The sequence below is a fragment of the Octodon degus genome, unplaced genomic scaffold, assembly GCF_000260255.1.
Source record: "Octodon degus isolate 3935 unplaced genomic scaffold, OctDeg1.0 scaffold00025, whole genome shotgun sequence".
Lineage (NCBI taxonomy): Eukaryota > Metazoa > Chordata > Mammalia > Rodentia > Octodontidae > Octodon > Octodon degus.
This window is the reverse complement of record NW_004524601.1, coordinates 28,458-43,657: the sequence shown is the minus strand read 5'-3', so window position 1 is coordinate 43,657 and position 15,200 is coordinate 28,458. Positions and strand designations below refer to the sequence as shown.

The 15,200-nt window shown below is 41.8% G+C and overlaps 1 protein-coding gene and 2 pseudogenes across 4 annotated transcripts in view; 2 read left to right on the top strand and 1 right to left on the bottom strand.

The window, feature by feature from the left end:
* Als2 (ALS2, alsin Rho guanine nucleotide exchange factor) overlaps window positions 1–5,977 on the bottom strand; it is a 98,461-nt gene extending 92,484 nt beyond the window's left edge. For 2 of the 4 annotated variants that reach the window (XM_004628593.3, XM_023712318.1), the window contains exon 1: window positions 5,892–5,976. The gene's annotated coding sequence lies outside the window, so the exon portion shown is untranslated. Of the gene's footprint in view, window positions 1–2,679; window positions 2,763–5,891 lie in introns of those variants that run through there. The other 2 variants (XM_023712317.1, XM_023712315.1) reach the window with 2 other exon arrangements.
* Window positions 5,978–8,716: 2,739 nt separating this feature from the next.
* On the top strand, window positions 8,717–9,131 carry LOC111816034 (annotated as a pseudogene).
* A 4,353-nt stretch (window positions 9,132–13,484) lies between these two features.
* On the top strand, window positions 13,485–13,880 carry LOC105741838 (annotated as a pseudogene).
* The last annotated feature ends 1,320 nt before the right edge of the window (window positions 13,881–15,200 follow it).

Below are 15,200 nucleotides of genomic sequence, written 5' to 3'. Positions count from 1 at the left end.
TCAGAATATTGTGATTCTTGCTTCCTACACTTCAAGAGATTATGATCAGTATATGTCTATATTTTCTATGAATCTCTTAGGATTTTAACTGCACTGCAGCCATTTAAAAGGCATCATTCCTCATTTCCTAAAGAAAGTATTTTCCAGGAGCAGAGACAAACTGCAAAGTAAAATTGACCAAAGAATTGCTGTCTGTTCTCTTCAGAACAGCTCTCCTCTAAGGAGTCACCCTGACACTTTCCTTTCTTTTTTTCCTTTTTTTGGTACAGTGTCTCCTATGCAGTTTGGACTTATAGTGATTCTCCTGTCTCAGCCTCCCTAGCGCTGAGATTACAAGCCTGTGCCACCACACCCGAGACTCTGGGGCTGGTATGGCAGGCAGTACCAGGGTTCAAACTCCAGACCTTGCGCTTGCCAGGCAGGTGCTTATGCTGCTGAGCTATCTCCCCAGCCCACATATTCCCTTCTCATAGCAGGTAGACAAGTTATTTTCCTAGATTCTACTTCTTTTCTGCTGCAAAATTAAATAACGTAAGCATATTCAGGAGAGATCTGATTATAGATACAAGTGCTTGTTTCGCAAACTACTTTAGGTGTACATGTAAGTATAAAAATATATAAATCTAGGTGTCCACCATAGTTTTAAGAGATATTACAATATTTTCATATATATTTCAGCTCTTTAAAATAGAAAACACTAGGCTGGCCAAATAACTCAGTGGATTAAAGCACCTGCAGGGATGGGGGTTTGATCCTCGGGCCGCCGTGCCCCCAGGGGTGCACCAAGACTGCAAATGAGACTGGGCGTGGTGGTGCATGCCTGTAATCCCAGCTCTTAGGAGGCTATAAACTGGCAGATCACTACAAGTCTGATCTAGTAGTGAGACCCTGAACACCCTGTAGGCCTTTCCCTAAAATACAATAAATAAAATGAATAAATAGAAAATATTCCTAAAATATACCTTATTCTCACACAGGTTTTTGCACTTTCATTAGTACATGTACCAAGAAATAATGTATGCAACTTTTGTTTTAAAACTATACATAAATGAATCTTATTGTATATATCCTTGTCAGCTTTTTTTCCCTCACTCAATACTGAGATGTGGGGCTGGTGAGATGGCTCAGTGGTCTAAAGCACCTACCTAGAACAAGCTAAGCAAAGCACAGGGACCGCGGTTCAATCCCCAGCACCACATGCCAGCCAGCCCCGCCTCCTGGTGGGCTGAGCTGGCCACACACACACACACACACACACACACATAAATTAAAAAAAAAAAAATACTGAGATGTATCCATGCTAGTACATATAGATTTAGGTTCTTCATTTTTACTAAGAAATAAGCATTGAAATGCATGAATAAACAAGTTTATCTGTTTTCCTACTAATGTACTTCTACTACTATTTCTACTTTCTTCCTATGTTAAAAAACTACTATATTCATCCTTGTTATATGTTAGTTTAGTAAACTAAGTTTAGTTAAGAAATTAACTGACTCATCAAAAATTTAGTAGTATAAGAATAGTAGAACTGATGTTAGTCCACCCAGACACCATTATTAGTCTAAACCATCATTGTACTAGGTCATATTAAGTGAAGACCTCTAATGTCCAAGAAAAAAATATTTAAATAACATAATAAGGGAAAAAATGAGTTGGTTAATTTGTAGAATTAATGAGACAAGCTAATCATCTCTCTGGGCATAACTGTCAATGAAACGAACCCTTCCTAAAAAGCCTGTCTTTTGCTCTTAGGAGTTGAGAAAACTGAGTATTTTCTTCAAATTTATAAGAACTGTGTAATACATCTCAGTAAATACTCAATACCCTACCAATTTAAATATTTTTTGTTCTATGCATACAATGATTAGGTCATGTCCACACAGGCAAACATCAAGATATAAGCTAAAGGCACCACCACCACTTGCAGAGAGAAACAGGAGATACAGATTTGAAAATGAATTCAATACTAAAAAGAACCAAGTCAGCCAGGCATGGTGATGCACCTCTGTAATCCTAGCACTTGGAAGGGTAAGGCAGGATTGCTGTTTGAGGACAGTATAGCAAATTCAAGGCCAGCCTGAATTACATAAGAGCCTGTCTCAAAAACAAACAAATCAGTTTGTTGCTATTTTATTTGTGATTACCAAGAATTTTCTTAAGGATTTACAATCTGCTTTGTTACTATTGACAACTAAATTAGTTGATCATCAATGGAGAACGGTTAAAAACTGCAAAACACACACAAACTCCAGGCAAATCTTGATATAATACAGTTGGAATATGTGGTAGCTTTTATTCTGCCCATTTCTAAGAAGCTAAACGATCTGAATGCTACTCAAACCTTCACAGCATTCTTACAGTGACTGAGAAAGGGGCTCAACTTCCTACAGCAAAGCAGGCCTATATGCCCTTCTCACCCTTCATAACTGTCCAACTCACACCTTTCCTAGCCATCACCACAGTAATACAGAACCGCAGAGATTTTCACACACCAGTGATATTCTTTAGAAATGCCTTGAGAAGGAACCCAGCAGTTATTGCTTTAAGCTCCTATTTTTTTACAAAAAGGTAGACTGATAGTATTCTTTCAAGATAATCACACAGAAACTAAGGTCAGGACTCAGCAATGTGCCTCTCCTGACAAAGGCCCATCCTGCTTTCTGAGTGTTCTTTTACCTTGCTTTTTCCTTTCACTCAGCCAAAGCTCATTCCGCTGAGCCAGTTTCGCTCACTCTTCAATTTTACATTTTCAAATAAATTTTGCTGCTTAAAATAAAAATAAAATCAGGACTCAGTGAAGTTCTTAATATACTTTTTCTTTTCTTCTTTCTTTTTTCTTTCCCTTCCTCCCTCCCTCCCTCCCTCCCTCCCTCTCTCTTTCTTTCTTGTGGTGCCAGGGATCAAATTCAGGACCTTGCACTTACCAGGCAGTCACTTATCCCACTAAGCCATCTCCCCATACCTACACTTTGTTTCTTTAACAATCAAGATTTTCAAAGTGTTTCAGATGACAACCTAAATTCTTAAAAACTATGGGTAAGGGATTCCATCCAGTTTATGTTGCATAAATCAATTTAAAAAATAAGTAGCTCATATAGTGCTGTTTAATTTTCTTTTCTCAAGAGCAAGAGGAGAGAACTAAAAAGAATTAAGATACATTATGTACATGTACCAACTTCCCATGGTGAATATATATAACCATGTGCTAATAAAAATTAAAAATTAGGGGCTGGGGAGATGGCTCAGTAGAATAAGCGCTTCCCTGGCAAGCATAAGGGTCTGAGTTCAATCCCTCGTTCCACTAAAAAAATAAAATAAAATAAAATAAAAAATAGAAAAAAAAATGCTTCTGGGGCCGGGAAGATAGTTCAGTAAAATAAGTGCTTGCCTGGCAAGCACAGGGTCCTGAGTTCAATCCCTGGTACCACAAAAAAAAAAAAAAAAAAAAGAAAAAAAGAAAAAGAAAAGAAAAAGAAAGAAAAATAAATAGGAAAAAAATGCTTTTTTCCCCAAAAGTATCTGTTTGATACTTTACTTTCTGGACTTTCTGGAAAGAGAAAGATACTTTATCTTTCAAACTTTAACACCATCAAACAGCTTTCAATTTTTTTCTTTTTTTGTATTTTAGGACAGGGTCTACTGGGTCTCATTGCATAGATCAGACTTGTAGTAATCCTCCTGTTTACAGCCTCCCAAGTGCTGGTATTACAGGAGTGTGCCACCACACCCAGTCTCAATCACTGTCTCAGTACGGCCGGGGAATCAAACTCCTGGCCCCTGTGCCTGCAGCTTTCAATTTTTCTTCAAATAAGTATATTTGTTTGTTTGAAACAGAGTCTCACTAGGTAATCTAGGCTGGACTTGAATTCACTATGTAACCCAGGCTAGCTCTGAACTCACAGTGACCCTCCTGTCTCAGTCTCCCAAGCACTGGGATTATAGGAATGGCTGAAAACAGGAGGATCACTGAGTCCGATCTAGGTAGTGAGACCCTGTAGTCCCTGTAGACCCTGTACCAAGTGCATAAAAATAAAATAAAATAACAAGGGCATTGTAGCCAGGTTTAATGGCAGACACCTATAATGCCAGCAGTTCCGAGGCTGAAACAGGGAAATCATTGCCAGCTATGGCTACACTGAGTTCAAGGCCAGTCTAAACCACACATTGGAACCTTGTCTCAAAAAACCAAACCAAACCAAAAAGTGAACTACAGTTGTTCTAGTAAAACTATTCTCTTTCCCATCACTAATGAAATAAAAGTCAAAAATGTGGTTTAGTTTGGCTCATGATGTGGCAGAGAACATTAATAATTACAGAAAGCATTAATATGCCCTGATTATTTACCACAACCCAGTTAGTATAATAAATACAAGACCCGTTTAACATAAAGATGCTAAAATCAGAAAAGCATCTTAATGAAGAAAAGATGTTCAGTGAAGCTGGGCCTGGTATCACAGCCCAGTTAATTCCCAGCAAGATCACGAATCTGAGTACAGCCTGGGCAAACTAGCCACTCAGTGAGACCGTCTCAAAAACAAAAACATGTGGGGTGTACATCCTACAAACCTCAGGATGTAGGCCCTGGGTTAATACCCAGTAACACCACTAGGGAGTAAAAAAGATAAAGATCCAAAGAGGGTATGTCTGGACCCAAAGCCTAGGATCTTACTTAACCTACTTATATATTTAAGTTTACTGAAAATCAGAATTTTTACTGCTTTAAATTATCTAACAATTTCTTAGGGCCGGCGAGATAGCGCAGCAAACTAAGCGCCTGCTTAGGCAAGCACAGGGATCAGTTAGATCCCCAGCACCACATGCTGCGCCGTGGCACAAGCCTATAATCCCAGTGCTGGGGAGGCTGAGAACAGAAGAATCACGCCTCCAAGCTGCGTAGTGAGACCTTGTACAAAATACATAAATTTAAAAAAATTCTTAAAGACAATGGTTCCTTCAGATCCTATGATAAATGTACATAATTGCCTTGCTGAATTTCTGTACCTGTTCAGAATAAACATCAATTTTATTCATTACAACTGTTTAAAGAGCATCTCCAGCCATCAACACGTGTGAGGACTACTGAACAAGACCTTTTTGGGGGGCATGGCAGTTATTTCTTTCTCTGTCCTAAACTAGACATAAAATGCTGTCCCTGGATGCAGAAAGTTCCAGCAGTCCAGCTCTCCAGAGCAGCGCTGCTTCCCGGAACTCCATCCTCAGATCGCCCAGGTTCCATTCTTATGTTCAGACGCTTCCCAGCTCAGGCTTGGCCGTGAGGGATCGAGGGCCACTCTCGGAGCGCTGGCTAAAATACTAGTTACTAACACTATAGTCATTTCTTCGTCGGCAATCGCCCATCCTAGTCAACAAACCCTCGGTCCGCCCTTCACGAGGCGAACCCGGGCACAGGCGCCCGCACCATTCCAGGTTCGCCGAGGAACTGGGTTCCCGGCTCACCGCTGACGGAATCACGGGTTCAGGGGACACGGATGCAGAGGGGCACGAGGGTTCCCAATGCATGGAGACTCCCGCAGGCGGGTCGGGGAAAGAGGGGGACCCAGACAAAAACGGCACCTGGTACAGGAAAAGGAGGGGATCCGGGACGCAGGGGCTTGGGGTAGGGAAGAGAAGGAGTCTCGGCGAACCGGGACCCAAGGCCGGTGAGAGGAGGGAAGGGACCCGGGAAGCAGAGGACCAGGGCCGGGGAATGGAGGGGACCGGGCGAGCAGGGACCCGGGACTAGACTCCTCCAGCGGCAGCCGCGGGCAGTCCCGCGCAGGGTGGCAAGGACAGGTGTCACTGCCACGGGCCCGCCGCCGCCCGCACGCGTCAGCTCCCGGCCCACCACCTCCCGGGGGCAGCGATGCTCCGAGCCCACGCGCGCTCACCTGCCACCGCCGCGACCGCTCGGCGCTGCGCATCCGGCGCCCGCGGGTCCGCGAGACCAGCTGATTCACGGGGGCGGGGCCTCGGGGGCGGGGCCTCCGGGCGGGCCCGCGGGAAGGCTGGAGAGCGCAGAGTGAGACTGGGAATGTGCCCACGGCGCCCAGAAGGGACCAAACTTCCTGGAGACGTATTAGGCCGTGCCCGCGGCACTGCACCTCCCACGGAACGGGCCCAGTAATGACGTCACACGGAGTCGCCAGGCCTGGCTGCCCGAACGTTGCCACAGGAACGGGGCAGGGAGCGCGAAGAGCCCTGCGATGATTTGCTATCCCTAAAACCGTAGGAGACCTAGTGTAGAAGTGACTCCCAAATGTCTGCCGATACCTTTATGAACTGTATAACGTCAGCGATGCGTCCCGCCTCTGATGACGTCATCGCGCGGCGCCGACTTCCTCGCGTCGGTACTGCTTTACCGCTTAGTCATAGCCTGCAGGGTTAGGGGAGGCGGAGGCTCGCGGAATGCTCGGTACACGTCTGAGTCACAGGTTTGTGCTGCTTAGCGTCACAACAGTACCTGTCGTGTGTCGTCCTCGCCTTGCATCCCGAGTACCCGGAAGTTCCCCGCCCTGGGGCCTGCGAGCCGCCCCAACGAGTGGGTAGAAGCGGTCCGCGTCCACCTTCAGTGTTCCTCGTCCACCTCCAACATAGATGCACGGCTGGCTAGGTCGGGAACCGTACCCGCCGGGGCGGGCGCCGCCTCAGGGAATCTGGTACTGAGAGCCTCGTCCACACTGGGTCCCCACCCTTTAGAGTCAGGGTCTAGCTAAATTCTCCTGGCCAGTTTGAAATTTGCCATCCTCCTGCTTCAACCTTCTGAATAGCTGGGATTAACAGGAATGTATGTTCCTCTGCTTCATGTCTCCTGTATTTCTCAGGAAATAATTTCTTGACATCTACTGATATAGGAGGTAGGGCATGGCAGAGCTGGCTGGGGTAATAAGCAGGACCCGTCAATTGCAAGACCTCAGGTCAGCCTGACGTTTAGGAGCTCCCATAAGGTTTGGACTGCATATAAGGAATCAGACGCCATGGGAAGCCTGCTGGGGTTTCTCTTCAGGATAACCCATCCTGGGTCTCTCAAATCCAGGATATGCTTTTACTTTTGCTCTGTCTCCCAACTTTGGCCCAAATCTGCTCTGCAAAGCCAGTTCTTCCGATACTCCTTCACCTCTCATTTTCAACTAAACTTTTGGGACCATTTTTGTCTTGTCTCTGCTGAGTCGTTGTTCAAGGCACGACCTGGAATATTTTTGTTTAGCGAACCAATGACTGTTGAAAACATACGTAGAGCTCTAGGTCCCTTTCTATCCTGTTTCTCTTTGGAAAAGATGTGCTATCCTCTCAAAGGTAATTCCTCTGCCTAAACTCAAGAACCCTTCCAATCTTCTTAGAGACTTTGCTTCCTTATATACCCCTTCTCTTTCATGTATTTTCAGTTTCCATCTCTTATTTTCTCAATAGATAAGCTCAGGGGCTGGCGAGATGGCTCAGTGGTCTAAAGCACCTACATGGAACAAGCTTGGCAAAGCACAGGGACCACGGTTCGATCCCCCAGCACCACATGCCAGCCAGCCCCGCCCCCTGGAGGGCTGAGCTGGCCACACACACACAATAAATAAACAAATGTTAAAAAAAAAAAATTAAAAAAAAAATAGATAAGCTCACCCTGTTTTATTTTTTTTCTCTCCTGCCTTATTTTTGCAACCTACTAGTATAACTCTACTTTTTGACCTCCCATTCTTCCTCACCCAAATGTATAATTTGTGCCTTTTAAGGGGTACTTCTAATTTTGAATCTCATTAAACAGTGGAACTATTGTGTGTGACCATTGAAGAGAATGAGGATGATCTTTGTGTTCTAATCTGGAATTTAGGGGTTTTTTTGTTTTGTTTTGGTTTGGTTTGGTTGGTTCGTTTGTGTGGGTCAGGTTCTTGCTAGATAGTCCAGGCTAGCCTTTAGGTCTCTAGCCTGACTGGCCTTAAACCTTTTTTTTTTTTTTTTTAATGCATTTGGTAAAGGGTCTACAGGGACTACATGGTCTCACTTACTACCTAGATTGGACTTGTAGTGATCCTCCTGCTTTCAGTCTCTCAAGTGCTGGGATTACAGGTGTGTACCACCATACCCAGTCTCAATCACATCTCGGCCTTCAGCCAGCATGGCACACTGGGGATCGAACCCTGGCTGCTGCGCTTTGCCTAAGCAGGTGCTTTAGTCCACTGAGCTATCTGGCTGACTCTGGCCTTAAACTTGAGCTCCTTTGCTTTAGCCACCACAGCTGCCTGGAAATGAGGTTGTTAAAAGAGGAAAACAGCTAGATTGTAAGTAGATAGGTTAGTAGATAGGTATAACATATATCTTTATCCTTGTATGTGCATATATTTGCTCTGAAAGGATACATTTAAGCATGGCTGCCACTGGGGAGGGGCTGTGGAAATAAGGGAGTAAACTTTTTTGTCCATAGTATTTTATGCTGTTTGATTTGATCATATGTTTTTAACCTACTTACAAAACATTTAACATGAATGAAAGAATGAATCTAGATATGGTGGCAAGCACTTAACTCCAGTTATTTTGAGGCAGGAGGATCCCAAGTTTGAGGCTAGCCTAGATAACAGTGAAACACACTGAAAACAAAAATGTAAAAGTGGAGTTCTCTTCCCTTTTGCGGCCATCGCTGGAATTGCAGCTGCCAAAATGAAGTTTAATCCTTTTGTGACTTCAGACTGAAGCAAAAACCGTAAAAGCCATTTCAGTGCACCTTCCCACATTCGCAGGAAAATTATGTCTTCTCCTCTTTCCAAAGAGCTGAGACAAAAATACAGTGTTCGCTATATGCCCATGCGAGAGGATGATGAAGTTCAGGTTGTGCAAGGACACTATAAAGATCAACAGATTGGCAAAGTAGTCCAGGTTTACAAGAAGAAGTATGTCATCTACGTTGAATGGGTGCAGTGGGAAAAGGCAAATGGCACAACTGTCCACGTGGGCATTCACCACAGTAAGGTGGTTATCACCAGGCTAAAACTGGACAAAGACCACAAAAAGATCCTGTAACGGAAAGCCAGGTCTCGCCAAGTAGGAAAGGAAAAGGGCAAATACAAGGAAGAAACAATTGAGAAGATGCAGGAATAAAGTCCTCCTGTGTGTAACTTTTAACTAAAAATGCTAAAACGAAAAAAAAAAAAAAAAAAGTAAAAGTGGCTGTGGATGTAGTGCAACACCTTAGTGTATTCTTAGCATATATGAACCCTGGCTATGATCCCTAGAATGACAAAGGGAAAAAAAGGGATATGAAAAGAATTAAGCAGGAATCATCATCTACATGACTTTAGGATATACTACAAAGCTGTAGTCGTCAAAACACCATGATATTGGTATAAAATTAGCACATAGATGAGTGGAAAAGGAAGAAGACTGGAAAAACAAAGCCAAGTATCCATAGCCAAGTGATTTTAGACAAAGATTCTAAGAACATGCACTGAGGAAACGATAGTCTTCTTAACCAACAGTTCTGGGAAAATTAGCCACATACAAAACAATGACATTAGATCACTGTCTCTTTATATCCAAAAGCCAACTCAAAATAGATTAAAGACTTACATGGAACACAAAAAACTGTGAAACTCCTAGAAGAAAACACAGGAGAAACAGTTTATGGTAGTGGAATGGGGAAAGACATTTGGATAAGACCCAGAAGAGCACAGGCAACAAAAGCAATTCTAAAAATGTAATATCATTTAGTTGTTTAGAACTGCTTTTTTTAAAAAAAAATTTTATGTATTTTAGTACAGGGTCTACAAGGTCTCACTATACAGATTGGACTCAGTGATCCTCCTGCTTTCAGGCTCCCAAGTGCTGGGATTATAGGCACATGCCATCACGTCCAGTCTCATTCAGTGTCTCAGTGTGTCCTCGGGGCAGAATCCCTGGGTGTGCTGAGACCAGTGATTAAGACTGGGCATGGTGGTATGCATCTGTAATCCCAGTGCTTGGGAGACTGAAAACAGGAAGATCACTAGGAGTCTGATCTACATAGTGAGACCCTGTAGACCCTGTACTAAAATAGATAAAAAGATTTTATTAAAGCAATTCTAAACACTAAATGATATTAAGAATTTTCTGACCACATAAAACAATTAGAGTGAAAAAGCGGGGTGTGATGGTACATGCTTTTAATCTCTGAATTTGGGAGGTTGAAATAAAAGAACTGTAAGTTTGATAACCTTTTGTTTTTGAGATAGCCTTCCTGTGTAGTTCAGGCTAACTTTGAACTCACTGTGTAGCCCAGGCTGGCCTTAAACTGACAGTGATCATCCTGCCTCAACCTCCCAAATTCAAGGATTATAAGCATACACCATTATGCCAACCTCTCCTGAATCTTTATATCTTCTGTTTTGCATCTTTCTATTTGCTTCTTGTTTGTTGCCTGGATTAGAAGCGTGCACCACTGTCTTGGTTATTTTTCTCTCATTTCTGAGACAAAATATATGACACCCAGAATTAAAGGAAAGGTTTATTTAGCTTGCAGTTTGTGGAGGTTTCAGTCCATAGTCATCTGGCTCCAAGGCAGAGTAGCATATGACAGAGGGTAACAGTTCATGGTGTCAGAAAACAGCAAAAGTAACAAGCATAAAAGGGAGGGCTTGGTAGATAGCTCAGTGGTATAAGTGCCTGCCTGGCAAATGCAAGAACCTGGGTTCATTCCCCTTACTGTATGCGGTGCCGGCCCTGTGCCCAGTGGGCCACCAAAACTAGGTGTGGTAGCGCACACCTGTCATCGCTGCACTGGGTTGGCTGAGATAGTTTCACTAAGAGTCTGAGCTACAGTGTGAGACCCTGTACCAAATACATAAAAGAATAAATGAATAAATGCAAAAGGGAAGAGCAGCAGAGAGCAAACCTTTTTCCTCCCTTACACTGTATGCAGGCTGCCTGCCCCAGGGAGGGTATAGCATTTGTACCTAGAATCCCAACAGACTCTAGAAACCTGCCCCATGACTTCCTGAGGCTTTTGGGGACATGTAGGCACTGTGACAACTACCAGACCTGGTGAAGGATTGAAGGTTTGAGGTTAGCCTGGGTTACATTGCAAGACCTTGTCTCAAAAATAAAAACAAAATAAAAAGGCCAAAAGCCCAGAGTGAAGAAACAATCTACAGAATTTGGAAAATATACATCTGATAAGGACCTGCTATGAATGGCAAGAATTCAATAGCCAAAAACAAAAGTGGACAATAGCATACTAGTATTAACTTATTTTTACTGTATGCCAGCATCTAGTTTTTCTGTTTCATGACAACACTGCAGTTCATATCTGTAGACCACAGTGCTGGGAGAAAGAAGACCAGCAAAGAATTTACCTGGCTGGGTTGGTGCAGCTTGTATGGACAGTATGGTGTAACAGGCGCCCATTGGGGAAGGCTTTGGGTGAAAGACGAAGGCTCATCTTGACTTGGGGATCCCACACTGTACTGACTCGCCACCATGATGACTCAGCAGACTACTGCACAGGCACAGACCTATCACACTGTACCATCCCTCACCAAATAACAGAGGTGGCTGGATCTTAGGAGAGAGGCAAAGGCCTATAGTTAACCATGCCCAGGGTACATCATTGCAAAGTAGATATTAACTGAAGAGGTCTCCATAACAGCAACAAAATCTTTTTAGTGTAATTGACTTTCAACTTTTATGAGAAAAGAGGGAGGGAGGGGCTGGTGAGATGGCTCAGTGGTCTAAAGCACCTACTTAGGACAAGCTTAGCAAAGCACAGGGACCATGGTTCAATCCCTCAGCACCACATGCCAGCCAGCCCCGCCCCCTGGTGAGCTGAGCTGGCCACACACACACACACATAAATATTAAAAAAAAAAAAAAGGGAGAGAAGAAAGGAGGGAGGGAGGGAAGGAGTCAGGGGATGTAGTTCAGTGGCATAAGCACCAGCCTGGCAAGTGCAAGATCCTGATTCCCAGTACCCCCCCAAAAAGAAAGGCATGAAAAAGGTGACATAGTGCCACCAAAAATTCCAAAATTCCCCCCAAAACTGATCCATGGAACATTGATAGGCAAGAAAGCAAAAGCCAAGCAACTGATTTATATGAAATGATAAAAAGGGACACAAGAAATCAGTAAGGTGCTCATTGAACATACAAATAATATAACTAAAGAGATAATGTAATAAAACAAAAAGCTAACAAGATACTAATAAAAAGCTAACTAAGCTAAACAAAATGATATAAAGTATGAGTGACCAGTTTAGCAAATAATATCCATGAAAACATATTAAAGAAATATTAAAAGAGTCAAAAAAATTCTATTGATAACATGGGCAGCTGAAAGGACCAATGTGAACGCAGTGTCCAAACTGGAAGCTAGGGCTGATGCAGGTGACCATATACTCAGAGATACCTGAAAAACCAGAGAAGATAGAAAATGAGTTCAACAGATGCTAGATGGTGCAAAGATACCTACTCTTAAGATTGATTTGAATGAGTGAACAATCAGAAGACAGCATGGATGACATAAAAGAAAAACTTGTCCACAGTATTAATAGCAGTAAACCTTTCAAGTATGAGGGAAAAATTTAACATACAGCAAAGTGAGGCAGATAGAACCCCAAATAGCTATGATCAGAAAAAAAAATGTTGGAACATAATGTTAAGATTGGAATTATCCTACATATATTATCATAGTACAACAAAACTAGAAATCAAATAGCAAAGGAAACCACAGAAATTATGCAGAACACATGAATATTAATTGATGCACCTTTGAATAATCATTGGGTCACAGAAGAAATCAATGAGAAAATTAGACATTTCCTTGAGTCAGTAATGCCAGTACAATATTCCAGAACCTATGAAACATGAAAACAGTCCTAAGAAGGAAATTTATAACTGTCCATATCAGAAAATATGATATACTCAAAGTCCTAGAAAATCAAGAATACTCCAGATCCAAAGTTAGTACAAGGAATGAAATTATAAAGATTAGAGCATACAATGGATTAAAGCATCTGCAAGCAGGCACGGGCTGGGGGGTCGATCCAGGGGCCTGCTGTGCCTGCCCAGCCCCAGGGGCATGCTCAGACAGTATTGACACGTGTGCCTGTAATCCCAGCACTTGGTCAGCTGTAAACCGTAAACATGAGAATCACTATAAATCCAATCTAGTAGTGAGACCCTGACACCCTGTAGACTCTTCCCTAAAATACAGAAAAAAAAGATTAGAGCATAAATTAATGAAATTAAGGCAAAAATATAAAGAACCAACGAACTGAAGAATTTGAAGATGTGAGGCTTTTTAATCTAATGGAGTAGTACTCAGCCATAAAGAAGGATAAATTTGAGACTTTTTTTTAAAGAGGAGAATAGGGGGACAACCCGCTCAGGACCCCCTCCTGTCCTCTTGGAGAGTTTTCTTTCCCTCAATAAATATATTCTGCTCATAACTTCCGTTTGTTCCTAAAATTCATTCTTTGGTTTTAAAGAACACGAACTCATGCAGGGCTCTTTGCAAGGGTATCAAAGTAATTTGCACCGAGCCGGCAGCTGCAGTAACTACGGTTTCAACTTCAACTCCACGATGTTTCCCTTGGTCAAAAACACATTAGGTCGTTTTCCAGTGCGAAGCATTCAACAAATGGTAACAAGGCAGAGCCACCAGAAACGTACACCTGATTTTCATGACAAATATGGTAATGCTGTATTAGTTGGTGGAGTCACATTCTGTATTGCTGCATGGACCTATACAGCAACACAAATTGGAATAGAAGGGAACCTTTCCCCTGTTGGCAGAGTCACCCCCAAGGAATGGAGAGATCAGTAATCATGCCAGCTGATATGATACACCTAACTTATTTCTAAATGAAATAATAATTGATGCCAAGTAAAAGTGCTGTGTATCCATTAAAATATAGCCTACTGAAGAAATAAAGTACAATTGAAACCTTCAAAAAAAAAAAAGAGGAGACTATATTTATTGAGGGAAGGAAAGTTCATTGGGGGAAAGAAAGCTGCTGTCAATGAGGGAGAGATAGAAGGGTTCCAGAGGGACTTTCCTGATCCATTTATCTTCATAAGTGTTTTTGTTCTAAAGGCATGAACCACTTGAAAAACAAATCTCAGAAAAATCTATAAACTATAAATAGAAAATAAAATTTATCATAACAATAGAAAATAAAAATTGCCTTTAAAAATCCAAAGATATAAGACATATATAAATTTAAAAGATTTCTAGAAAGATGTAAGACCTAATAAATGCTATTTCTTTTTTTTTCAAAATTTTATTGATAAACAGCAATGAGACAGTTTCAAATCAAATCGGAAGTACAGATTCAACAAATAACACACTGCATATATTCTTCTTAGTGGTTAATTGCTGTACAAGATGCGGACTTGAGATCCTATTTACAAACACCATTAGAACAAATCACTCTATTCATTAAGAGAATGCAACTATATATCTATCCTAACCACTTTGAATACACAGATACAAAATGGATATTCATCTGTATACCCCATTTTTTCTAAGTTCCGTTATTGAATATTATAGGTGTATAAACTCAGCAAAATATTCTAAAAGAGTCCAGTAGCCCATAATAGCATTGGGTCTTCTGTTTAACTGGCAATGAGAGAAATTATTGACCTGAGTCCCCCACAGCTCAACATAACAGCATGGCTTTACTTCCTATATTTCGTCTTCATACTTTTCTACTGGATGGTTAAGACCAAGGTAAAGCAGGACCTGTGCAACAAGAGTTGTAGCTTTTTGGTCTGAGAAGGTCAGTGAAATCCCCTCAGGATTTATCCTGAGATACTGTACCTCAGATTGTGTTATTTATTTTCAAAGGTGAGATAGCCTATTTTGTTCCATAATTTTATTCAGAAACAAATAGCAATGAGATAGTTTCAAATCAAATTGGTAGGACAGTTTCAATGATTAACACATTTCATACTCTCTTCCTAGTGGTTTTTTGCTGTACAAGATGCAGACATGATATCCTATTTACAAACACTATTACAACAAATCCCTCTATTCATTAAGAGAATGTAATTATATATCCTAACCAATTTGAATGCACAGATACAAAATGGACATTCATCTGTATCCCCTTTTTTGTTTAGTTCCGTCATTTGAATATTATAGGTGTGATAACTCAGCAAAATATTCTAAAAGAGTCCAGTAGCCCATAATAGTATTGGGTCTTCCGCTTCACTGGCAATGTCAGAAATTGTTGACCTGAGTCT